Raw genomic sequence first — 27,391 nt, 5'->3', positions numbered from 1 at the left:
CTGCTAAGCATGTGCCTCTTGGCCTGGTGCCACTCTCTAGTCTTACTCTTTTGATGTCATACCGCAAGTAAGCTGAGAGATGATCTTGGTATAGGGCTTGACCTATAGAGCAACAGTACGCATTTTGTATTGGTTTTATAACAAGGATTACCAAGCAAGACAGTAAGTCGGGAACAACAAAATGAAGGATGTATTTTAAAATCTTTAGATAATTCATTGGGACTAACTCAGCCAAGCTTCCTTGTACGTGGTCTGTCAGGTGAAGTGGAAGGAAAGAGACTCTTATGTTTGACTACTTCATTTTGCTTGAGTGTGCCTAATGGGAAAAATCATGCTGTGTGATACTGGCTAGACCGTAGAAGTGAGTGTGAAGAAAAACATACGATGAAGTATCTCTAGTATATTGGGGAGACTGCTCACACTTACTCCATTATGTCTGAGTGAAGCTGACAGAGGATTTGTCTTTGGAGTCGACTCGTCAGTCAGTTTCAAATCCCTCATTTTGCCTTGTCTACTCAGTGTAGGGAAATGAAGGGATTAATCAGAGGATGGAGTTCTTGGGTCGGGGGAAAGAAAGAAAGGGAAGTGGGGCCGCCTGCGCTGGCAGGGTGCTCTCAGAGCTGCTCTCAGGTAAGTGGACAGGTCCCAGGACCTGATGGAACAAGATAATCTGCTCAAGTACACGTTGGGATAAACTGATTAAAAGTAGTACCTGTTGTGCTATGAGAAGGCCTTAAAAATTTAAATGTTAGTCTTCTGAGTACTTTTTCCACCAACTTGCTGTTTTGCTTACGTATCATATGGCAGTATCACTTTTAGATACTAAATGAAAAGCATGTGTAACAGAAAGCAGAAATGTTCTTCCACTCTGCGTAACCAAGGGTAACGTCCAATATGAAAAATGGATTTTCCTGAAGTGGAACATGCTACTTTAATTATTACATGCAGTTTGGAATCATGACTATTTATACAATTAGAAGTCTGGAAAGGCTTTCACAAATTCTTTCTACTTATGCATGAAAGAGAGATTTTTTTTTTTTTCCTATCTAAATGCAAGCTAGAAGATGAATACCAAAAAAAGCTTGGAAGTCATCATGGCAGAATAAATATCTTGAATATTGGTGTTGCCTGAAGTTCAGTAAGCATTTCTTAGCTGAGGACTCAGTACTCTCTTTACCTTTACAATGTGTAGACCAGTGCTGGAAAATAATCTTGTTGAGAGGGGAATGGCTGCCATGGTCAAAGCACTTTACAGCTTCTCTGGCATTAGGGTTGAAACTGTATTTCCATATGGGCCTTATATAATTTTAAATCAATAGCTGTTTCCTGGTTTTGTTGTTTGGGTTTTTTTTTTTTTAAATTGTCTTTATTACTTAATGGTGTGCAGGCTGAATTCTGCTCCTCATTGTCTGAAAAAGTGGAGGGTAGTGGGATCTATTATTTGACATGTTCTTGAGAGTGAATGCTCTGAAATAGCGTTATTATCACATTGCAAAATGACATAATCTAAGAAATGGGCAAAATTCTGATCTTAGTGACAGTGGTGTAGGTCTAGGTGAATTCCCCTGAGACAAAGCTAAATACATGGATTTCCTCTACATTTCTACTGTTGTTTTAAAGCGCTGAATCTGCCCCAGTGACATAATTGAAAGAGCCACTAATCACACAAGAAATCCCCTGCTATTTGATAAGGTTCTACAAAGAAAGTTTATCCTCATGAATTCCATGTATTTTTAATGCAAGTTCTCTTTTGCTGAATTGATTAAGCACTGTTGAAAATTCTTGAATGTGGAAACAAATCAACTGTGACTGTGGGAGGGATTGGCTGATAATTTAGTAAGGAAAAAATTAGCACGTCCGTAGACTTCTGAAAAGAAGATTTCCAGTAGCTGTAATTTTCGAAATAGACTGTTTTTGAAGTTTGATAGTATGTTCAGAATGGAGCTCTTCCTTTGCTTTAGGCTCTTCATGCACTTTACCAGGGGTCAGGAAGTTTGCATAAAAGCAGGGGCAGTAGGTAAAATCCCTCTGAAATCATGGGTAAAACTCTCAATTAAGCAGAGTCAGGATTACAAACCATGTCGAATGCAGTAGACAGATTAATATTATCTGTGGAGAATGTCTATTAATAAGGTGCGGCTAGTTTTCCACACTGAAATGAGAATTGTACTTGGTTTAGTCATTCCCTTTTTCTTAAAAACAATGTGGTAGTGCATTAATGTCAGCAACCATTACAGTAGTGTTACTGTAATGTTCTGGTTCATTTCTTAGACTGCTGTAATATTTTATAAGGTTCGTATATAAAGGTCTCCATCTTGGTAAGGCCAAAACTGGTCTGCTTATATGTATTCCCAGGAAAACTGGGAAAAGCAAATGGAACTTCAAATGACCGGTGCTGTACCGGTTCTGCACACATCTCATTTGGTTTCTTTCTCCTGTGGTAATGATTGGAGGATTTCTGTATCCACAGGCATAACAAATGAACAATTAGTCTTTGGGTTTTAAGATTATATCAGCTCTGAAGCATTGCTTCAGAGAACCAGATCAGTGTGGTCGATTCGTGTTGATTATAGCAATTGCAAAATGTAACCTATCCCTGATGTTCCCTTGGCAGATGTGTGTTAGACCTATTGATCACTGAATGAAGGGAATTCTTTTATTCAGTGACCTATGCTTGTTATATCTTTTGTATGGGTTCAGAGCCACCCATTTTGCTTTCTTTCCAGAGAGAATTCCATCTGGTTGAGTGATAAGGACCTTCCAGGTTGATGATCTGGTCCGTTTTCTGTGCACAGTCAAAAAAGAGTATTTGGGAATAGACTAAGAGATACTACGTGTCTGTGGCTCCCTGACTAAGCATTTGCTGGTAAAATCAATATGTAAGCAATTTGTACGTGAAATCATGTCGCTTTACAGTACTCATCTAAAGAAGTAGAAACTAACAAAATGAGGTAAGAGACCAGATGACTTGTCTTTGTCCTCCCTTTGAACCAGATGTGCTAGGAAGGGAAGAGACAGTGGTGAAGGGTCATTGACTGAGCAAATTCTCACACCAACGTGTCAAGTATCTCCTTTGCTGGTGTACTTTATTTCCATTCCCTCTCACGTCACTAATGTTACGCAGTGTTTTGAACCAAGTGCCGTGCACATAGTCTTTCACAAAACCCTTTCCTAATGCTAAAACAGCATTAGGAGTCTCCTCTTAACTCCTTTACCTGTACGATGACACTGGTTTGTGAACTGACTTTCAGGTATGACTTGATGTTGACAAAGCAAATCTAAGTCATGTCTGAAGCATAGTCCAAGAGACCACTCTGTTGTCTGGTCACACTGCTGCCGGTCAATGTTCACGTTACAGACCCCAGCTTTAGAAACTCCAGTGTACGCCTATGAATACAAAATCTGGAAGTATGGCTTATCTACCATAAAGCAGTATGCAACTTATAATGATGCCTGTGTTTCAAGACAACATGGTACTGTATTATTTTTTGTATGCTTGGATTGAACAAACTGTCTGTGTTTTCCAGCACTCCATCTTACACTAACCTTTACAATGACTCTGAATTAAAACTAAAACATGTTAAGTCTGTTTGGCATGGGGGTGAGGGATTATCCAAGGTGGCATGGGGTGGAGAACAGGCATCTTCACCTGAGGAACGGCAGATTAATAAAGAACGGATTCAGTTCATTTGTCTGAGTCTTGTTTGCTCAGAGAATTATGAGCAGAGGAAAGAGACAAGAATGACTGGTAATACTCACTTATGTAAACTTCCCTAGTGCAAAATGAGCTTCAGCCATATTTGGATGAAAGGGAAAACAAAGGTGAATTAGAAAGTGGTAATCATCCAGCAGAGTCTGCTTCTGCCCATGCTGAGCACAAACCCAGTATAGTGCTAGAAGGCACAGTTATTTGAGGTGATATTGAACGCAGTGATCAGTACAAGAATAAGGATAATTACATCTTTGCAGGTCCAGACTTCCATAAATGTGAACAGAGTAAATCTGTAGATATTGGTTATTAGCCTCTAAATAGGGGGATTGAAATGTTTTGCAGTATCAAATACAACACTGTTTTTCACTGGGTGTTAATTCCACTTCCCTTCATTTAAAATACATCTTGTGTAGATATATGTAAGTATACAGATGTTTGTTAGATATATGGTAGAACAAAGCAGCTACAGCTCTCTAATTCAGAATCTGCATTCTGAAGCAGATAAAACTTTATTTTTCTTATATCTTTCTGCTTAAATCAGTCCTTTCAACTGCCTTTACTTGAAAATGGCCATGACATTGTTTTGCCTCCTACTCCCATGAAAACCTGGGACAAATTATAACCTCTCGAGCCCTCCTCCCTTTGACAAAAATGGAAGTTTTCAATATATTTTGAAAGACTATTATCTGAAAGACTTATATATATATTTGAAAGACTTATAACCAAAGACTATTATCTCTTGTTACCAGTCTTTGGCTAATAAGTTTAGACTTGCTGTGCTTTTCAACTGCTTGCAAGAAGCCATGAGTGTGCTGTCTTTAATCTTTATAATTAACGTACTGCTAATTTCCTAATTCCTCCTCTCTGTTTGGTGCATCTCAGGTATGACAGTCTCACACATATATCGAGGTCTGTTTTCAAGTTCTCTAACCAGTCCTTTCAATGCTTCTTTTGGAAACAAAAGACCCCTTTCGGAATCTGGGAAAAGCACTTGCTCCAAGTCTCTCACCATCAGGTGTGTTGTACCCAGATATTGCTGGATCTGTTCTTTTACTTCATTTTATACTAGCAGTAATAACAATTTGTAGTGGCTATTATTGCACATAAAGCAGGTTCTTGCTATTTTCAGCGTAAAAGATGGACATTACTATATATGCATGTGGCTTTATGGCAGTGTGCAATATAATAAAGTTTATGGAACACTGTGTGGAATACTGACGTTATTGGAAGAAGCCCCTTGTGCTAGGATCTTTCTCCACTGTTGAAGGAATTTGAGAATAGTCAAAAGTTTGTGTTAGTCTGGGCTGTTAACTACAGATTGAAAAAGCTATGTATAGTGGAGGTAGGTCTCTAAGGCAATTTCCTGATCCTTCCTTGCCTTGTATCTTAGTGATTTATGGCACATGGCAAGTGGAGTTTCCTGCACATGCTGCAGACCTCGTATCTGAGGGCCATATCAGAGAATTCAAGACTATAAGGTCCTTGGAAAGCACAAGACTGCAAAGAAGATAAATATGCTAGCTGGTGTTGAACATTTTTGCTTACTGATGTGAAAATAGGTATGTAAGAGGCCATGATCTTTTGCTTGAAAATAAGGATGTGGGAGGGGGCCATGGTCTTTTGTGTGATCTGGTCTCTCACCTGGGCTCTGGTGAACAGGTAACAAGAGAATGCATGCGGGATTCCTTCCCACCTTGGGCATCCGGACACATCAAGCAGCAATCTAGTGCTTAGTTGCTTACTTCTTTGCTCCGTACCATTTTATAAGAAAACAGATGAGCTACTCAGTTTCCTGTTCTCAGACCCTATGGAAATCCATCTTTCTTTTTCCTGCCCCCTTTCTTTTGTGTGCATGTGTGTAGGTGTACGCACATGCACGTCTGTATTTTTGTGTGCTGTACATTACCCGCGACACTCAGTCGTAAAGAATGCATGACAGCCATGACCATAGAGCTGTGATACGGCTATGTTGTGTGAAATGGGGCTGGGAAGGGAGGGTGGGAGACCAATGGTACACATTGAATGTACAGTCATTCCCTCCTTTCCTTGTCTGAAAGGTTTCCAAATCTCATATATTCACAGGCAGACCCCAGCCAAAGCCCGCAGCTGTCATGCATTTTCAACAGATTCCACAGGGCCTAGATGAGGTTTGAAGACATTCCTTTGCTCTTACACATTAGCTAAAAGGAATTACCGTAACATCTGATATTGTGGAAGTGGGAAATTTGCCATCCTGACCTTGCCCAAAGCATTCCGGAACCAGGGGTCCAAGGATTTATTATCTCAGATGGCCTCCAAAGGTCGTCGAGGGCCCGTCTAGCAGTGCTTCAGCACGGCTCAGACAACCAATGTGCTATTCATTTGGAGGGACTGCGCTGGTTTTCTTTTTGTTGTTGTTGTTTTTTTTTTTTTTTGGTACGGCTGAAATAATGGGCAGACACATGTTACTGCTGCTCTCTGGATCTTTGTCATAGGAAAAGCATGTTCCATTGGAGCAATTCCCAGCTGTCAGTAATGTGCTGAAACACCACAGCCAATCATCAGAGAACAGGCCAAATAAACAGGATGTTCACAATGTGTATGATTGCATGAGTGTGTAACAAACTTTCTGCACATTTCACAGTCTCATAATGAGATTGACATGCATTGCTTAATCTGCATCTGTCTGTTTGGGGAAGAAACACATAAACACCATGGAGACCATGTGCAAGAAAGCTCAGTTTCTTGGCTGCGTGGCTGTTGATATGATAGGACAAAATCTGGTACTGAGTTGGAAACGAGCAGTACTTTAGAGCTATTCATTTAGCTGCTGGGAAGTGCCCTGTAGTCAGCCAAGCACAGTTTGGTGAGTGTTCGTGTAATCAAAGTGGTTATTATAGCAACAGATGACAAAAGTGCCTGAGGATGATGCACAGAGCTATTTTTTAAGGGAATATCTGAGGCACCATTTGTTTTCTCTTTGTTTTGATTTCAGAATTTATTTTGATTGCTTTATGTATTTAAAAAAACCCATGCACAGAGCAAACCAACAAAGGAAAGAATGTTTACAGAAATCTATAATTACATAGTGGAATAGCAAAAGCCATTGTGTCTTTAATTTGAAATCAGGACAGTATAATTAGAATAGCAAATATAAAAAGGAAGTCAGTGTCCTCACCCTCCAAAGCATGCATTTTTCCAGCAGTCAGTGTTCTCATCCCCAAAACCATGCATTTTTTTGAGCAGAGTGAATGTTAAGGCACGTTAACTATCTAGCTGCACGATCTTTGAGGTGCAAGACACAGATAGGTTGTCCCACAGTTGGACAATGCCAACTTCTTCCTTAATCCCTCTTCTCCCTGCTGCTAGGCCTTTTCACGGTTCATTGCTTATAATGTCCTAAAACCTATATGCATTTTGTTCTCGTGAGATTTTTATGGGTAACATCTGATCCCTATTACTTACCTGAAAAAATAGATCTTAAAAAAAAAAAAAAAAAAAAGAAAAAGGAAAAAAAAAAAAGGCAATGCAAAGATGAAATATAAGTCTGGTAATCTGCGTTATAGTAGTGGCCTCAGATTAGTCAGAGGCCCTTCCAGAATCTGTGAAACTGTGTCTGAAAAAGCTATCATCTGCCCTATCACAGTACTCAGAACTGTTGTTAGCTTTTCAGTCTCCTGGGAGAACGTGTAAGGTACGGTTATTATGAACACATCCACCACAACTTCACAGAGGCTGCTTTCTGATATAAGCTCCAGGAGAAAGCTAGTGCCCAAATGTCTTTGCAATGAGCTGCTCCAGAAGACATTTCAAATGCTACCAGCGTTGGATGATGATAATGATGAATTTATTTACTGTAACTGAATAGACTACAACATAAGAATAAAAATATGCAGAGTATGTCCTGCCTGACTATATCTAGTCAAGCTTTGAAAAACTGGCCACCTTGCATTGCATGAAACTGAGGAAAGTGATAAAGAAATTAAAATAGCACTTTACAAGATACAGCATTCTAGACATGGTACTGCCTACCATTATCTTTCAATTTATCTCAGCATTTAGGACATGCAGAACCTGACCCCCATTTCTCTCAGAAAATCTGCATAAAATCTGGGCAGATGATAGTGCAAACCACTAATAGACTATTTTCAGACTATCGATTTAGCATTTCTAGTCTGCAGGAATACTGCTTCCCAAGGATGCTTGTGAGGAAGAACCCCTTTACTAACAAGAGAAGTCATAGGATGTCAAACAATTGGAGTGGGGAAGGAGGAAGGAGTCAACTATTGGCAGTTCTAGCCCAAACCTCTGGGAAGATGTAGGAAAAGGTGACTTCTGCCCAGATTCTTAGGGTATAACTATTCTGGAAATGTACGGACTGTAGCAAAAATTCAGGCAATATGAGTCAACAAATGATATAAGAAAGAGCAGAAAAAATTTCATGATGTATCTATCAAGATGCCAAAATTGCAAGTAAGCATAAAGTCAGAAATAATTCCCAGTTCATGGGGTTGGAAGAGAGTCTAGGAAGAGGTGGTTTGCCAACTCTGAATATGTTTTAAATGGATCTGACGTAGCTTATTTGAAGAAGCCGTTTTGTCTCAGTGGCTATCATTTCCCAGCATAATCTCTAGCCTTTGTGGGTTCTACAGGAATGGAATTTATGGGAATTCTTTGTTATTGCTGACTTGTTTGTAAAATGTGGGTAATGGAGGGAGATGGTAATATTTCAGGACAGGTCTTGTCTGATGGGGCATCTAGAGCTTGGAAATGGAAACTGAACAAACTGCATAGCAGTTAGCATGAATACCTAGCCGCCGGGCCTCAAACATGCCCCAAACTGTTCTCTTTTTAACTGCCTTGTTGGTTTTACTTCTTAATTTTATAACCTAGTCACATCTTTCATGTTTAGAGTGCTATCCTAGCTCCCAAACACTAAGGATATTAAGAATTTCTCTTCCCATTTGTATAGTGTTCCATTATGTCCAATTCAGTTTGATTTTTCTCTGTGAATTATGTTAAGGCTCCTATTGAGTGAACATAGTCAATGCAGTATTATCTCTGCAGGTATGGATTCAGCAGGGTAGAGGCAAAAGGGTGGCAGCAGGTACTGAATGTCACCTTTCAACAAGGTGAACAGAGCACCTTGTCATAACAGTTCTGTACCCTGGGAAATCAACCATATGAGCTACAGCCTGCTCCATGCTCAGCACATACTTGGGCACGTCCATGATCTTGCTTCCTCTTTTGCTGGCAGCTTCTCCCCCCTACAGTGTTCTCACCGCAGAAGATTGAGCAACTTACTTTCCCAGCCTTTAAACGCTTACTGTCTAATTTCCCACCAACTGAGAGAAGGCCATCACTGGTATTACAGATCTGTTCAGGTACCCTGAAAAGGGTAGTATTTAGAAACTGTGGCTGAACATACTCCTAAGCTGTATAATGAAAACTAATGTAGCATGCAGGGTTTTGTTTTCCTAACTTGATTAAATTGTGAGATGCTAAATGGATGGATGTTGGTACAGGCATAAATAAATCAGAGTAAGTCTACTGCAGTGCTCTAAGTTTATGTGCAGATTATAAAATTAAACTATTACAATGCTGCCACCCTGATTTATTTAATTTGACCCGAGACATTTATTACCCAGGACATTCTAGATCTCTTACAAAGCCACACTCATGAGAATTAAATGTTTCCACTAAGTTAAGCTACTTCAATATTGACATTCTTCCCTAGAACCAAAGAAGAGCATGGCTAGGATTTCCATGGAAAAACACTTCTTTCAGTAGTATTTTTCTTGTTTTGTTTATTGCCATTACTGCAAGCTGATTCAGACTCTATTTGTTCTCTTTAGCTTCTGAAACTGTATTCAGTTGTACTTCCCAAGAGCTTGCTCAGCAATGCCAACGCATTATGGAATCAATGGGGAATAGGAAGAAGACAAGCAGGAAACTGTAAGTGTCCAATACAAATGTATTTCTATGACTTTATAATGGCTTGAGCAGATGTGATATTGTATCTTCATCTAGGTGTATACGGTTATTAATATTTTAAGACATTTCCTGACCAGAGTTGCTGCTGCTGTTGCTAATCAGTAACCCTTTGTTTATTTCATATGTCTTCAAAATGAGTAGTGATCCTCATGGATGTAATAAACAACATGTTTCTCTTTCAAAATGGACTGTACTTTTTAAAAGAGCCTTCTTAGCCCTTCTGTTTGAATCTGTAACCATGTGTATTTGGTTAGTTACCTATAATAAATTTTTGGGAGTGAATGCATTCATTTGCCTTAGTTTTAGACCTAAATACAAATTATAACTTTATGAGATTTGAAAATTTTAAGTTATTTATCTCCTGTTGCTCAGCCTGTTGGAAAGTGGTGCAGAGATAAGTCTGGTTATTTGGTAGAGAGCTGAGAAGCAGAGAGGAATTCCTGTAGAGAAAAGTACAAATTCTCATTGCCAGTCTGGTCCCTCTATACTTGTTCAGCATCTCTTCCTTACAAGCTGAAGGTCATACGCACCAACTGGGTAAAGCTTTGGGAAAGGCTGGGATCAGCAGAGATTGAGAAGGAATGGCAATCACTGGCCTCCACAGCATACGTTTTCTGAGAGGATAATTTGGGCACATCTAATCAATTCTCTGCCACTTCAGGAGCCTCAGGAAATGGTGGTGTATTGATGTCTCCCTGATTTAAGGCCTGTGGTGCACTGTTTGGCCTCCAGAGAGCTTGATATAGGATTCCGAAGTGAAATTCAATGACAGGAAGCCACACTAGATGATCTAATGGTAGAAATCATCAATAGATGAACTAATGGTACTTTCCAGGTTTAAGAAGCTATAAGTTTACCAGCAGGGTTATAACTGAACAGTGTCATAATCATCATCGTTACTAGCAATATTTATATACACGTATGAGATGTTATCTTCTTTATTTTTATTTTATTAATGATTCTGTAGAGCCCATTCCTGACTTCATGCATCTCTTCTCAAATGCATCTACTAAGGTCCTGTAAAAAAACAGAAATTTAATAGGGGGTTAAGATAACAATTTTTTTTTTTTTTTTAATATATATACACGTAATCTCAGTTAATTGTAAGCAACATGGGAGAGGTGAGTTTTTAAGAAGGCATTAAATATCAATAGGGGAAGAACCATGCATATGGCTTCAGGAGCTTGTTCTATCAGAGAAGATTCTTGAGAAACAGATAATAGAGGTGGTTTGTGAATGACTGACAGACCAGTAGACAAGACTGAACATTAGCAAGTGTGGATGGTAACACAAAGCTTGACAAAGAGAGACAGAGTCAAGGGGTAGTAACATAGAACTTGGAAACCGATGACAAGGAACTTTAAGTTTGCAACTGATGATTAGAAAGGAGTCTGAAAATGAAGATTGATATGGTCAAACTGATAAGTCAAAAAGACAAACTTTGGCTGTATTTTGCATATTGAGAGGAAAGAAAACAGTACTAGACTGGACAAGAAATTTAGAAAAGGAGATGGAATAAAAATACCAGGAAAAGGGAGGAAAAGTTTGCATGGTCTGGTTACACAGGCAAGGGTGAGGATAAGGAAGGAGGCAAAGAACAATCTCTAGGTTGTTACACATCACCTATTTTCTGGATTGTATGTTTGTACAATGTATAGATACAGAGTAAGATGGTACCATTGGTGAAGGGAAGTGGAGGAAATATGAGGAAAGGACAAGACTCCCTGTGCCATAGTTACAGAAAGAAACAAAAAAGTCCATTAATTAGGCAGCTATCTCTCTGTTCCTGGTCTCTATTTTGTTTTTAGAAATTACTGCTGGACACAGGTGAGAATTTACTCTCTCATACATGCATGTCTGTAGTTTGTGCATGTGTATGAAGACTTGAGCTAGGCCAGTTTTGGAGAAATTTCAGTTAGCAGTATTTAGTGAAGGCTTCTCTTAAGAAAAACTTCAAATAAAGTAAAATTCATCCTGTTAATGCAGAGACTAGAAGAAAGAATCAAAGATTAAAGAAATGAGAAAATGTTCAGATTTTGAAATGTTTTTGCAATGATGAAGGCCTCTCAGAAGGTCATAGGGTATAGCCTTACAATTTGAAGATGTTCTGCTAGTATTATTCTTTATCTTTTAGCTGTGTTTTGTGCCTAATTATTTGCTCATTTGCTTAATAAAATGAGTTGAGATCCTCAGACAAAAGCTATTATTTAAAATGCAAATGACCTTCTGTACTTATTTTATTTAGGGAGTTAACAAACTCTATGAATAGAAGGGCCAGACAAACCACTGTAAAATTTCTATTCCGTTACTTTGGAAAATCCTCCACTTTGCCCTCCCTCTCCTAACCACAACCACACATATATCTGCTATTTTGAGGAATGCCAACATTGTTCTCGGTTGTATTTTCCTTGCAATTTTAGTGGTTATAAATTGAATTCTTCATCCTCTGCTACGGTTCATATTTTTTAACCTAAATCAAACTCATATGTCAATCTCCAATTGACTAATGCATGCCATATAAACTTAAGCAACAAGATTGTGAGCCATATACTGAGAATGACATAATACTTGATAAAATATCAACTATTTACCAAACTAAAGCCAGTGGAAATGGCTATCAGTGGCAGCAGCAGAATTGTGAAAGGCAGGAAACATCAGCTAACTTAGCTCATTTTGACAAGAAAATAACTTTTTCAGTCTAAAAATAATAGTTCTTTAGTGCTGCATATATACGAAGTGTGCTATTTGTTGATGAGATGTTGTTAGTTAATGACAAACAGGTCGAAACCCGCCAGTAATCATAAGCTGCTGTAGCTCCACTGAAATACATATAGCTTCTCCGATTTTCATCAATTAAACATCTGTCCCCGAATCTAACAATGAGCAATACTGGTAGCGTGAGCCAACTGATTTTTTTGAAACCCACACAGACCCACGGAGTCTCCTTTTACGTGTCCCTGACTGTTGTGACATCCACTACTTGGGCATTCCAAAAGCAAGCAGGACCCTTCCCAGTGAATATGAAATGCATCTGCCGAACATATTCCTTACTTATCAGCTTGATCACGTTGCCTCCCTCTTTTGTGTATCTCTGCAGGCTCCTCATCTGGTGCTGCATCAGGTTTAAACAGCTTGCCACCACTTTCACAGCCTTGTGTGTAAGAACAGCTTGCCCTCCTTAGCTGTCCTCCCACAAAAAACTTCCTGTTCCCAGTCCTCCCCATCTGCTCCTCCAATATTCCCAAATCCATCTGCTTCTCATATTATCACCATTTTTTTTTCATGCTGTCCCTGCTGAACAGAGCAGCCTGCGTGAGTTAGTTTGTAAGACTCTTGCCTTTACGTTTATACTCAAGGCTTTTTAAGGTTCCTGTCTCATTTGTGACTTGCGCTTTAAAATAAGTCTTTTTGTTATTCCATTTTGTCCATCTCCTCTGAAATGGATAGGCCTGTAAGGCAGGAATGATGCCTTCTGGAATGTCTAGAAAACAACTGTCACCTGATGATGATAACCAAAAAGTCTTTATGGTGTAGGAAGAAAATGCTGGAAATATCCTCATAAATGGTAGTGGAATTGTCTTAGGAATTTTTTAATTCAAAGTTCCTATATTCTGTCTTTACTTACTGCTTGAAGACAAGATCTTAGATGAAGCTTCTCCCCTTCACTTGTGGGAGGTGGTGTTGGATATTCCTATGGTACTAACCTGTTCAGCAGTACATCCTGCAGGTCCTCCTGGGAAGTGGTGTAATCTGTGGTGGAACTAGCGCAGCCATTTGCCCAACTAAGAAATTCTCTTTACAGAAGAAACACGAGAACTGCCTTAAAAAGGGATCTTGCGAAGGAAAGGAGGCCACAGCTTAATCAGAGCCAATGAACCCTATTTACAAGGCCTGTTTTTTTGTTTGTTTGTTTGTTTTAACTGATATTTGGCTTTAGAGGGTCTAGTGCCTGCCTGGTGCGCGTTAAGGGAAAGCTGAATCTAAACATTACATAGAATTAAGCTCTGACATAGCAAAATGGGTTACAGCGCACAAATATTACTGAGAGGAAGGGAAATTGGGGTGAGACCCAAAGTCTCCGAGGAACAGCACAGTAGGAGCTTTTCACCAGCCAGTCACTAGAAAAGGGCCATCAATGGCAATTTGTTTACCTCTCAGCGATGCAGACCTGAGCCAGCATTCTGAGATTCCTACCCAGTATTTAAGTCTTTTTACGTATTTCCCCGACTCTAACTACCCTGGAAGACATTTTGTTTAACTCATAGGCTTATATAGCTTAACACAAGAAGGACCATGAGATTATCTGCCATTAACTTCTGACCAGTTAATTCTCTGTTGAACCCTATTATTTATGTTTGATAAAAGTGCACCTCCTGGAAAAGTGTCAATTTTGATTTGAAGATATGTAGAGATAGAGAATCTATTACTCATTCTTCTTTTTCATCCAGGAGTAAATAGTTAGCTTAAAATACTTCATTTCAATTTAAATTATGTCCAGCTTCCTTTGCCAGCCATTGGATCTTGAAATACCATTCTTTGCTAAATTTAAGAATTGTGTCTGTATTTTCTCTTCATGAAGGTATTTACACACCATGATTCTTCTCAAATATTCTCAGTTAAAATGAACAAAATGAGGTCTCTAAGTATATGTCATCTCAATGTAAGAAATTTTCTCAAGTCCTCATTTTTATAGCTTTTCCACCTTAGTCATTCCAATTTTCCAATCTTCTTTTTAGAAAGCAAATGTCAAAACTGTGAGCAAATATTCCTCAGTGGTTTAATCAGCTCTAGTCTAGAGGTTAAAACACACTTCTACGCAATACTCCTCTGCTTATATATCTTAGGTTTCTTTATTTACACTTGCTGAAGATGAAGCTCAATTTAAATTACCTGCATGCTCTGACACCTAAATCCCTTTCTGTTGCTGCTCTTAAAGACACAGTCTCCCGCTGTATAGGTCTATAGTGACCTGTATATGCGTGTCTGTGCAAGCCCCACAATGCAGGTCAGTAGAGATTGATGTTTATAGATCACTCATAAAAATGATGAATTGCATTGGACCGAATACCAATTTGTCAGGGCCTCTGCTAGGAAACTTCCATTCAGTGACTATTCCTCATTGAGAAAATATTTTAAGCTAGATCTTAATCCATTGATACGTATCTCATTGATATTGGATAGTGCTAAACCAATCAGAAGTGCGTGTCTTATAGAAGTCTAAGATTATTGCATTTGTGCAGTTGCTTCCATTAATGAAATCTATAATCTCCTCAAAAGATTGAATGGGATAGGACATGTTTGCAAGATCTAGTTTCCATAAAAACATGCTGACTGGCAATAATTATGTTCCTATCCTTGAGTTCTTTATCAATTCAATCCCTTATTGGTTTTCCATTATTTTGCCTAAAATAGTTGTCACACTAACCAGCCTGTAATTACCTGGGTCATCCAGCTTGCCCTTTGTGGGTACTGGCAAATCATTAGCATTCTTCCAGTCTTCTTGAATTTCCCCATTATTAAAAGATTTATTAAAAATTAACTTCATCAGGCCGGATATATAGTCAGCCAACTCTTCTCGGAATCTGTGCCTGTTAGCTTGGTCAATTGTTTTTAAAGTGTTTATAGCTAGCTGATACCACTTAGCATCTTCCCTGACCATGAACTTCATCCAGTAATATGTTTTGTTTGGTTTTGTTTTTTTCCTGTGAGGCTTTTGCTGTTTCTGCCTTGACATTAACATCTTGAGCATTCCTAAGTAGGGGGGACCCTGATCTCAGCACTAGGATTTTTTGTCACTGATTCATTAAAAACCACTTGTTATCCTTAACACTGCCATCATTCATTTTTAAGCTTTCTTTGACAGTTTTCTGCACTGCGCAACTCCCAATTTTATGGATCACAGTCTGCTATTTTTCCATGAGTTATGTACTGTAATCTTTCTCCTCCATTGCTGTCTTAATTTTGACCCAGCAGGTGGTTTAATCAAGTTATTGTCTTTCTTTGGATATGGTTTTGTAGCCTTTTCCCATATGATAAACTTCTGCCTAAGTAGTTTGATTCATTTATTTTTTATTTTGTAATTTTTCTTCCCAATCAGTTTAGCTTAATTTTTTTCTTTGGGAAGTGAGCTGGTTTGAAGCAATAGTGTATATATGTCTGAATAACCAAGTATGTCATTCTAACTAGTCCTGCTTGCCATGCAATATGCTTTAGCCGTGTAGGCTGGACCTTGTGCTAGTTAGCTCAGCTTGCCACAGGTGATTCTGGATTAGTAGCTCTTGCTGTGGAAGCAGACATGCACAAAAGTATCTTGAGCTGATTTCTTTTCATCTGCTGTGTGCTTCTCGCAATGCTTGTTTCTGGAAATAAATAATTTTTCTCATCACATTGTCATATAGGATGAAGTAATGTGGCTGAAACCAAAGATCTGCTACCAATTTATTATGATCATGTCAGGTTTTTTTTCCCAAACTTAAAACTTGTTCAGACAATAGTTCAGGTAATAGTTCTTGTTGAAAAGAAACTATTTTTTTTAAAACAGTTTAAGTTAGTGTTAGGCTGGGGCTGGTGGAAGTGGGGTTATTGGTTTAAGGGTACAATGAGAGGATCAAGAAATTTTCAAAAACTGAGTCTTAGAAATGGTAATGTTGTAACATTTCCCATGACTTTCAAGAGGCAGAAGATATTGTTTTCAGGAGTGCTATGTGCAGTAGCCCACACTTCATATCTGGATTATTTTAATGGGGTTGTTTTCAGAGATGAATGCCTACCATGGCATTTTTATAATAATAACAACTCTTGTTTGTAGTGCTACTGCACATGTGTATGTGGGTAACAGTAAATCCTTATGTCTTCACCTGCCTTCAACATTAATATGAGATACAAACAAATGATTGTTTGTAATAAAAATAAATAACCTATTAGATAGCTTCCAGAGGATGTGCAGCTCTTTTGGTTAATCAAATAAAATTGACAAAGGAAAGCCCAGAAAAGATTTATTGTTACATAAATCTTAGGTATATTTTGTACATCCTTGGAACAACAGATCTTTAGACATTAGCTTTAAATAGATTTACAGGAGTCAAAGGTCATAGTTCCTGAAAACAGAGGAAACTATGCATAGAGATCATGTTTATTTTCAGTCTCTTAAAAAAATCAAATGAAACCATTCAGTGTATAAAGCAGAAGCACTTTGTTATGAGTAGCAGAACCAAGGACTGCGGATATTTTCGTCTCCCTGGTTACCATGTGTAACAAAAACAGATGTAGAAAAACTTGTGGCTTTTTTTTCATCGTTACTTGCCTTAACAGATTTTTTTTTATATATTGCAGTTTGTTTAAATAAATACAGCAATTCTCTGGGAACATCTGCCCATAGAGCATACACCAGAAAAACCCACAGCAGATTGGAAGAGGAGGCAATATGCAGTGGCCTCTGAGGAGGGAGTCTGGTAACAGATCTGTACCACCTTCCTGAATGAGTGACAGCTTTAATTACATGGTTTTACTGCAGGATAGATGAAGATAGATTTACAGGATAGATGAAAACCCAGTACTGAGACATTTTTCCACAGATTGAATGCCAACAATGTAATTTTAAATAACCCATATTTAAATTATAAACAGTTTTAAATGAAGATTATTTTCCTGAATCGTTGCATACAAAATGTCATCATTATTTAAAGCTGAAGCACAGAATGATTCAAATCCCCTTTCTGACTAGACTGGGCATAGCACTAGCCTCCTTTGGACAGGGAGCACAGCGGAGGCTGGATCATCGTTACTTGCCTGTTGATTTCAGTATTTTTCCGTACAGGACTATCCAGGATCATATTTATCCTTTCCATCTGTTTTAATCTAAATCTTGATCTCTACACTAAGTACTATTTGTGAGGGCTTTCCTAGCTTTATTTTTTGGTTTAACTAGTCCATGGTCCTGCATTTACTATGGAGAAAAATTTTAGTGCCTCTTACAGATCTGCCCTTCATAATGAATTATATAGCTGTTGTTCATAATGCTTATGAATCAAACTTAGCATTCCCTTCTTTTTCCTGCTACAGAACAGTGGCTGGTCATGCCACTAACCAGCCATAGGATTGTTTGTGGACTTCTATCTCGGCTTCCCCAGAAGGCTTTGAACAGTCTAACTCTTTTATCTGAGTGACTGAGAAATTGGGTCATTTGGCTTACATTTTGATGTCAATTATTGTATCTGCAATTCATCAACTTGTAAGGTAATGGATTCCTCCCACCAAACAGTTGCTTTTGGGAGCGTATTGGTGTGTAACCTAAAGTACTAATGTATTTATTTATTTGTGGGGCTCTTACCAGAATAAGGGCTAGGTGCTTATTTACACAGTAAAGGTAAATTGCATCAAATAATAGCATTGGAGTTGCTGCAACTGCTCAGCTCTGTTCTGAATACACTTGTGAGTGGAACTGTCCAGGTCCTCTGAATGCACTGGGTGTAATAAAGGAGGCTGAAATACCTGGAGATTGTAACAGGCAGAGGAGAAAACACAAATGGAAGGAGCATGAATAGAAAGGGAAGGAGGAACGATCACAGTGTTCATAATTTGTGTTCCAGTAATGGTAGGAATATGCAAATCTTTCTGTTTTTAGATTGGGGATGACAGAAAGTGCAGTGGTTCATAGACAGGCCTGAAAAACAAGCCTTCTGAAAAGGCTTACGCTTAGTACTTCTGCTGCTTAGGCGCTAGGAAACATGGTGTGTTTTTCTTTCATGGACACGGATATAATGGAACTCCTACCAAATAGATTGTACTTGCTACAACTTCAAGGGCAGTGTTCACAGATTCTTTGTATGGCCTAATTTTGTTCACCTAAGTCAGATGCTGATTTAGAAACTTCATTTCCCAGGTTTCCTGTGCATCCAACAGAAAGAAAGAGGCTAACATCAGCAGCAAAAATGGCCTGTGCTTTCCTACTCTCCTATCTTTCAGTTGTTTTGTAGAGTTTGCCGGAGTGTCTCCTTTCAGCTTAAATTAGGAAAGTTTAAATTGTGTTTGAACAATATATCAAACATATAATGTGCAGTTGATGTTTATAGAATCATAGAATCATAGAATGGTTTGGGTTGGAAGGGACCTTAAAGATCATCTAGTTCCAACCCCCCTGCCATGGTCAGGGACACCTTCCACTAGACCAGGTTGCTCAAAGCCCCATCCAACCTGGCCTCGAACACTGCCAGGGATGGGGCCTCCACAGCTTCTCTGGGCAACCTGTTCCAGGGCCTCACCACCCTCACAGTGAAGAATTTCTTCCTTATAGCTAATCTAAATCTACCCTCTTTCAGCCATTACCCCTTTTCCTATCACTCCATGCCCTTGTATCAAGTCCCTCTCCAGCTTTCCTGTCGGCCCCCTTCAGGTACTGGAAGGCTGCTATAAGGTCTCCCTGGAGCCGTCTCTTCTCCAGGCTGAACAACCCCAACTCTCTCAGCCTGTCTTCATAGGAGAGGTGCTCTAGCCCTCTGATCATCTTCGTGGCCCTCCTTGGGACTCGCTCCAACAGGTCCCTGTTCTTCTTATGTTGGGGCCCCCAGAGCTGAACTCCAGGTGGGGTCTCACGAGAGCGGAATAGAGGGGGAGAATCACCTCCCTTGACCTGCTGGTCACGCTGTTTTTGGTGCAGCCCAGGGTATGGTTGGCTTTCTGGGCTGCAAGCGCACATTGCCGGCTCATGTTGAGCTTCTCATCAACCAACACCCACAAGGCCTTCTCCGCAGGGCTGCTCTCTATCCAGTCTCCACCCAGCCTGTATTTGCGCGTGGGATTGCCCTGACCCATGTGCAGGACCTGGCACTGGCCTTGTTGATATTTAGGGTCAAAATCCTTCAGTGCAATTAAGCTTTTGAAATAATGTATTCTGAAGCATCTTGTCCTGAATTTTCCTTTCTTTTTACTTTCTCTGTCACACTTTCTGAAGTCGTTTATGAGATGTCTGCCCCAAAAGCTGGCTGTAGAATCCTTTTGGACAGAGGGCCTCCTTAGAGGCACAAGTCAGTGTTGTTTGTGCACAGGCCAACAATTTCATACTGGTATCTCTCTAAGTCCTTTTTATTATCGTGATTGTCTGGCAAAGTTCATCTCTGGATCAGTCACTAGCCAGCACTGCTGTCATGTAAGCAGTAGGTCTCACAGCAGCTAGCAATGCTTGTACTTGTGTTTTGTCATGAAGAAAAACCTTCGCTTTTGTAATATACCCACCAGTTCCCAGCTCTCACCAACTGCTAGGAACGAGGTCTTTCAGTGCCGGAGTAAAGTGAGGGCAGGAGGCAGACACTGGGCATTGTGGAGAGTGTTTAAAGCACTGTACAAAGCCAGATTTAACTGCTCTCAGTCAGTCTAAGCTGACCCTATAGGTATACCCAGGGCACATTAATAAAGAACAAAAGGTCAAAGTGTCAAAGACTCAGAATAATCAGCCAACTAAATGAATGGAAAAAAATACTGGTTCCTTTTTTCCCCTTCACTTGGGGATTGGATATTTGCCACCAAGCTTCAGACATAATTAAAGCAGGGGCCTTGTTCACAGCAGGTACAGCAGAATACCTTCTTTCATAGCTGCTCGACTACAATAATACTGTTTTTCTTGCATCAGAATGATTGTTTTGTTCAAATACTTCTCTGGGGCATAGCTCTTCCTACACTTTGTGGAGAAACCCATGATTCCAATACAGGTCATCTTTCTCTTCCTTCCTTCCAGGCTATGCTTTTTTTAACAGGGAAGGGGAAAACCTCTCCTGATCAACAAGGAAGCTCTGGAAAGCCGTGATTCCACAGACGTTGGCAGAGTAAATGGTAATGATGTAAAGGACTGAGTTAATCAGACTACAGTTTTGTTTTTTAAGACAGTGAAAAGTCTATGAGGTAGAGAGGGATGATACCTGCATTGGTGTGGCAAACGTCCTATATATCATTAGAACAATGAAGATGTGAATAGCTGTTCCTCTGCAGACAGATGTAATCAGTTCCTGTATATAGTGTAGCTATTGAACGTCACATTTCCACTTGAATATGTCTTGCAGGAGACCTCCAAATACGAAGAAGTTACAAAATAAGTAAAATACATAGACAAATATCATAAAATCAGTCACTCTGATTTTTTTTTTTTCTCTAGTGCAGTTTATCTGTGTGTTATGTGGGAGAGATGTGCCATCCTGAAAAGGTCTTGAGGATTTTCTGCAAAGCTTTCAGAAAGCTATGCTTTCCATTTATGATTGTGGGTCTGGTAGGAAAGTCAGTCTGTGAGGATGGTGATGCAAAGATTACATTTGTACTTATATTTTATGCACAGACCTTGGGTCCATTTCCTTACAAAGCTACCTTACAATGCTGCTATTTTGCGAATATCTCTGCTAAATTTTGAGGAATCCACTCTGAACTGGTTCAGTTGAGCATAGTGGACTTAAGTATATTTTACTGTTTATAAATCCAGCTGGTTTCCAAATGTTCTGGGGTCTAGTCTAGCCTTCTAATATAATTATGAAAAAAAGGTCAGGCTAAATGTCAGGTGTTGACAAAGTACTGATTGTTTCCACTTTGCAGGCTTCATAAATGTCAAGAGAAAAGAACTCTGCTGTCTTGCCTTATTAGAAAAGAATTTAGTGAATGTAATGCGTCTGAAGAGTATTAGTGTGGCAGCACAGCAGTCTCAGTCTCTTTCCCTATCAGGTAGCTCACGGAGTAATGGATGGATATGCAGGTTTCTCCATTTTGACTTTATGCTGTATATCCAAAGTCACTCAGAGAAGTTGGGTATGTAACTCAAAATCTCCTTCATTCTTATTTTCCATTTCAAGTTTCAGCCTTTCTGCAGAAGTTACCCACTACTCTGTGTTGTTTTTGTTTTCTCTCGTATGTTTTTCCTTCAATTTGCTTGAACAAGTACTCCTTGAAACATTGTCTTCAGAACTCCTTGCCAATATGGTTACAATCACCATCACCCTGCACTCAACTTTTTCTGTTTCTACTAGTTAATACCTATAGTAACAAGATATGTGTTCCCAGTAAGAATATCATGCAACATTCTTGATCATCCTCATCAGTCATTAGGTTGTATCCACCAAGTAAATACTTGGCACCTGATTCAGAACTCTTGATTGTCTGACAGTCCTAACAGGTAGTAAGAGGGATTTTGAAGAAAGTGAAATACTGTGAAGTACAGTAACTGTTCTGGAGATTTGCAGTATGTGGTCGCATCATGTCACTTTTTATTTAACTGAATTGGAGCATTATTTAATTGTTCAAAGCCTGAGAGAGGGATAAGAGAGCATTTCTTTAGAACTGTGGTCCGGAGTTCTAGGTGAGCCCCAGAAAGCTACAACAGTATTGTTGCAACCAAATATTATCTTCTGAGTGTTAAGGAAACTCCAGTGGTAGAAAGGACAATAAAACAAAGAAGCATACAAAGAGTTGTAGTGACATATTTTGACCTGTATTCAGTTGCTGAACGGTGTTATGTGAGACTTTTTTTATCCAAGATATTCCTATTGGCTTAGGATATGGGAGATCTGTGCTCTTATGGAGAGAAAGTTGGAAGCCAGATGGGGGATATCAAGTGGCTCTAAATGCTTATGTTTATACAACAGAATAAAGTCCGTAAGGCCCTTCTAGCTGCTTCCACTGCCTCTTGTCTGACATGCAACTATGGCCCTGCAGTCCTTCTTGAGTTGCACCACGGCTTTGCTCATGGAGCCCTTTCTTGTAGTCAAGCACTATCTTCTTGGTAAACCTGGTTGAATCACCTCCTAGGCAGCCCTATTTAATCCTCCTCTCTCCTCTTCCTTTCCAAATGGCTAGGTTTTAGTTGCAACAGCCTAATAAACCATTTGTCCTTAAATGGCAGTCCAGTTTCCAGTCCTTTACTTCCCATACCCATAGGCCCTTTGCTTCCTATCTGCTGAAGCATCATGGTCCATGTTTGGACCTAATAGATCTGGTTAAGCAATCTACATACATAGATGTGTATATATGTTTACCTATGAGTTCAATAAGTGATAGCTGAGAATACTTTTATTGAGAAGTGTATCTGATGTCTATTTATAAAATTAACACCATCAGCAGGATTAGGTGAGGACCTTTTTTAGGTTAGAAGGTCCTCACCTAAGGAGGTGATATTAGTAATGACTCTGACCTCTGAGTGCCATGTCCTTTCCTATCCTGCATGAAGACACCTGGAAATTAAGATTAATGCTGAGAATTAATTTGTGAATATTTGTGAAATTCTAGTTTCACATGTAGTATCAACGCATAAAGAGTGGGGCTGTCCCATTCAGGTCGATGGAGACTTTGAGGTGACTAACAGCATTCAAACACACTTGCAGGATTATCTTGAAAGCTATAAAAGACAATTTTTAAAATAGTTTATTTAAAAACAAAATAGTATTGGGACAAAACAGAATAGTTGTGCCATTATGAATTAATTTAGAGTACATCATTTGCCTTTTAATGTCTTCTGCTCAAATTTGCTGCTTAAATCTCAGGCAGAGGAAAAGTAGGGAAAATGTTCTTTTCTGGCAGAAAGCTGTCTCTGCATTTTAAATGCATACATTAAAGGTAGCTACCAGGGATTGCTCTTTCTATATCTGTAACAGTGTGCCAATCCTTTGTGTGACATTTTTGTCTGTCACTGTGCAGTATGGCACAAAAAGGAATGGATAACATGGATTGCTCTCGATCTGGGAAACTGGTGGCTGCCTAGAACATAGGAGTTTTTTTTCTGTGCCACTTGGGACACTACAAAAGGCATTCATTTTAAAAGTAGACCAGGGTAATTACCACTACATTTATGTTAGAGGTTAACATTAGTGTTATTTCCTCTATTGCCTGGTTTTACAGAATGTTATGCCCCACTGCTTTTATTAGATACAAGCAATGGATGAAATAAGTGTTATTAACCTCTAACACTTGAAAAAATTAGTCTTAAGAAAAACAGAGACAAAGCTGGGCAGTTATTTTTCCCTGCTTGTTGGGTGAGGTGCCGTAAAACTTCACAAATTTAATAGTTAATTCATAATGTATCCATGAAAAAAAAAAGATGGGAAACAAAATAAGAAAACAAAAGTCTGTAAAATGCTTGCAGCTTTTCTTAAGTCATTGAAAATTTACATAAGATAGAACAATAGAAGGTTTTTACTGAGTATGAGGTCATCTGAATTAAAGAAACACTAATGTGAGTCAATATAAAATGTTAACCAACTATATTTCATTAACATCATATTTGAGAGTTGAAAACATTTTAGATGCTTTACTTCGTGGTTGCACACAGGACCTCAAACAACGCTAGTTTAAACAATTCCAAGACCCATGTGCTTAGTATAGTTAGCAACTGGTTACAGCGTCACCAGAAATAAGAGCTGAAGAGGTTCCCACACAGTACAGATTTAGCAAGAGTGCGTATCCTGTCATCCTTAAACAGAGAAATCCCCAGAGGATGAAATCAGAAGAAATACAGCTGGATATACTGGGATATGGATTCCTGAGGTCACTTCCTAGGCTGGTCACAAACCTCATATATTTATGGCCATAGATGCACAGTTGTCTTTTCCTGATCCTCACCTGTAGAGTTCAAATAATGGTGTTTCTTACCATACTGTTCTGAAGTTAATTTGATGAATAATGGGAATTAGGGAAATTGAAGACTAACATACAGGGGTTGTAAAGGTGCCTATGACCATGGACTTTTTTGATCCCGGTTGTCCTATGAGTTAAAATACAGTATAAAGTTATGAATACAATGTCGGATGTACAATTTTCCTGAATTTAAACTTATTTTAAGGTCTTCAAATTGATTTTTAACTGCAGCTAAAAGTAAATAAAAAAATATATATTTTTATTTTTATTATTTTATTTCTGATTTGTCTTTGTCCATCTGCCAGCACAGCCTTTGCTAACATTACAAAGAGTTAGGTGCCCCCCTCCCCCCCAGTCAGGACTGTCGATTTGGACATGGTTTGACTTTAAAATTCTGGTTAAATTCTACTTTCTTCCATCTGAGTTTAAATGTATACCAAAGTGGTCTTTGAAATAGTGTTTTTTATCAATACGTTTCTTCATTTCTTGATAAGAATTTTTCATACAATGACCTGAGGAACAGTGGGGAGGAATGAAAAAGGTTTTGAGGGCGAAAAAAAAGTGTTGTTTTAAGGCCACAAGCGTTGTCAGGAAGAAGTAGAAACAAGAGGACAGTTGTACTGGAGAATTTTAATTTATTAAACACACACATGCACACCAACCAACTAACTTCCAGTTACTGGTGTTTTTCTAAAAGCTGATACAATCTGCCATACAGAGCTATCCCAGTACTCAACATTTTTGGAAACTGAACTGATGATCTCATTGGTCTTTCCTATCTCGAATTACTACGAGGTTATATTTTATTCCATATTGGAACTTTTTAAAAGATTATAACTAATTGCTGGTGATAAGGGTATGTGTCATTGCTTGAAATCAAAAATCTACTTTAGATCCGTGTGGAAAAAAAAAATAGAAAAAAAAAAAAGAATGCTTTTAAAGGTGACATTACAGGATATTGTAAGACTCTTGCAGTATAATTTCTGTGGGCAGCAATTATGCTAGAGAGCATCCCTTGAAACATGATTTCTATAAGCATGTATTATTGCCCTTCTTTAATATTGCTGAAGTTCAGAAGGTAAATACTGTCATTTTCTAAACATCCAAAATATTCAGTGACCCAACTAATTTACTTTCAGAATATGCAGTTTTTACTTACTTTGTTAACTATCTCTTCAATAGCTTAATTGAGTATTTTAAGCCAATAAATTACCCTTCAACATTTCTGTCTGGAAGCTCAGTCAGTATCCAAAACAAGCTTGTCATTAATGAACACTTTCTCAAACAAAAGAAAGGAAGGCAGCAGATCTGAATTGTGGACGTTGTTTGGTTCCCTTATTCTAAACACATTAGTACACTGTATTTCCCCACTTATATAGGCTTTTGTATGGTGAGCATGTGACTGTTTAAATGTCCCAGCAGGGCATCCAGCGACTGCAAAAAGGAAAAAAAAAGAAGAAAGAAAAAGAAAAGAAAATTGTTTGGAACAATTTGCATTAGTTCAAGGGCAATGTTAAGCATTTTACAGCTGGTTTATTGCTATTCTTGTGCTGTTTAAGCTGTCTTTCATGTCAAAAGTCCTTTCCTGCTTACAAATCATCAGGAAGAATTGCGGCCACCACGCTGTTCGCCTAAGCTCCTCCAGGGGTTCTGGCCCTTTGATCACAGATATCGTTTGCAATCGAGTTAAAAATAGGGGGCTGCTGAGATAAGCCGAGGCTCTGACAGGAGACCAGCTTTCCTTTCTCTTTTGGACTTTGTTCGCTCCTTCTGTAGTATGGGAACACATAATCTTGGCACAGAAGGAGTAGTGTTATGGCTTTAGGAGATGCGTTTGAAGGAGTCGGGGAGGTCATTAAAGAGCTCGGCCCCTTGTGAGCACAGTCCAGCTTTGCAGGATCCCTGGGTTCAAAAGCAGACTTGTAAACTGGAGCCTCAGTACATAAAATTAACAAACGTAAGCCTGCATCCGTCTTTGAGGCAGATTCAACTCAATGCCAAGATTTTAGCACTTCTCAGCTCTCTTTAGTGAGGAGAAAACTCTATTTAAAACTCAAGATCACTTCCTCAGTAATTCCATTAAAATTGTCAAAGAACCCTGTGCTTATTCAAGTTGCTCGAGAATTCTGGTTGACATTGGTGGGCATTAGATCAAGTGTGAAGTAAGTGGCTATGTTGTGGGGAAAAATCTCCAGAATAGTGCCTGTACTTTTCTGCTGTAAGTGGAGTAGGGAAAAATTTTCTGGAACAGTGTCTGTATGTGCAACCTGGAGAAAGGACTGCACTGCAAGTGAGGTTAATACTCCCCCCCGAAAGTAAATTAATTTTATTTTTGTGCCATTGTCTTTTTAAGTTATGCTAACACCTCCTTTTGGAAACATCCAGGATTAGGGTTAAGAGGTCTTTAATTTCAAGTGAAAATGTTTGTCCTTAAAAAAAACCCCAACCAAATAATGTAAGACATAGTCCACACAGAGACTGCACAGCCCACGTACAGACTACCTGTATTAATATTATTTATTTGTTTGATTATATTGCTTAGGAACCTAGGTCATGAACCAAAGGTTTGTTGGGCTAGATGCAAAACCAGAAAAACGAATGATTAAAAGACAGTTTCTGCAGGCTTTTTGTAACCGACAATCGAAATACAGGGAGAGGCAGACCAGCTGTCACAGCACATCAGCAATCTTTGTTTTTAGCAGTCCTCATGGCAAAAAAGTTGTTTCAGAAGGGATTTGAATGTGGGTGCAGAGGTAGCTTTACAACCATTTTTTGCAAGACATGCAGCTTATATTTCATTGGATAGAGAAGAGGGAGACAGAAGATATATAGAAAAGCGCAGTGCTGTTACAGCTACGATGTTTAAAGGCTATTGGGGAGGAAAGATTAGAAGGGAGAAGCAGATTTTATTAGTTGGATAGATTTATGTGGGGGGGGGGAAACCTCACAAGATCTTAAGAAGGGCTTTTGTGCCTAAAAGGTGTTTTTTTTTCCCAACATAGCAATTGCTATAATAGAAGATATTACTCTCCCCATAAACTCTTTCTTGTTTATAGAGAGGACTTACATGGCCTATGAAATAGGCTACAGATATGATCATGCTGAATT

At 38.9% G+C, this 27,391-nt stretch overlaps 1 long non-coding RNA gene across 15 annotated transcripts in view; it reads left to right on the top strand.

Moving 5' to 3' along the window:
* LOC140652442 (uncharacterized) overlaps window positions 1-27,391 on the top strand; it is a 236,781-nt gene that overhangs the window by 113,439 nt on the left and 95,951 nt on the right. For 13 of the 15 annotated variants that reach the window (XR_012042797.1, XR_012042795.1, XR_012042799.1 and 10 more), the window contains one exon: window positions 9,547-9,646. This is a non-coding gene — a long non-coding RNA (uncharacterized lncRNA). Of the gene's footprint in view, window positions 1-4,618; window positions 4,728-5,840; window positions 5,860-9,546; window positions 9,647-27,391 lie in introns of those variants that run through there. The other 2 variants (XR_012042798.1, XR_012042801.1) reach the window with 2 other exon arrangements.

The sequence above is a fragment of the Ciconia boyciana genome, chromosome 5, assembly GCF_034638445.1.
Source record: "Ciconia boyciana chromosome 5, ASM3463844v1, whole genome shotgun sequence".
Classification (NCBI taxonomy): domain Eukaryota; kingdom Metazoa; phylum Chordata; class Aves; order Ciconiiformes; family Ciconiidae; genus Ciconia; species Ciconia boyciana.
Note: the sequence above shows the minus strand (reverse complement) of the source record. Positions and strands in the feature narration are given on the sequence as shown.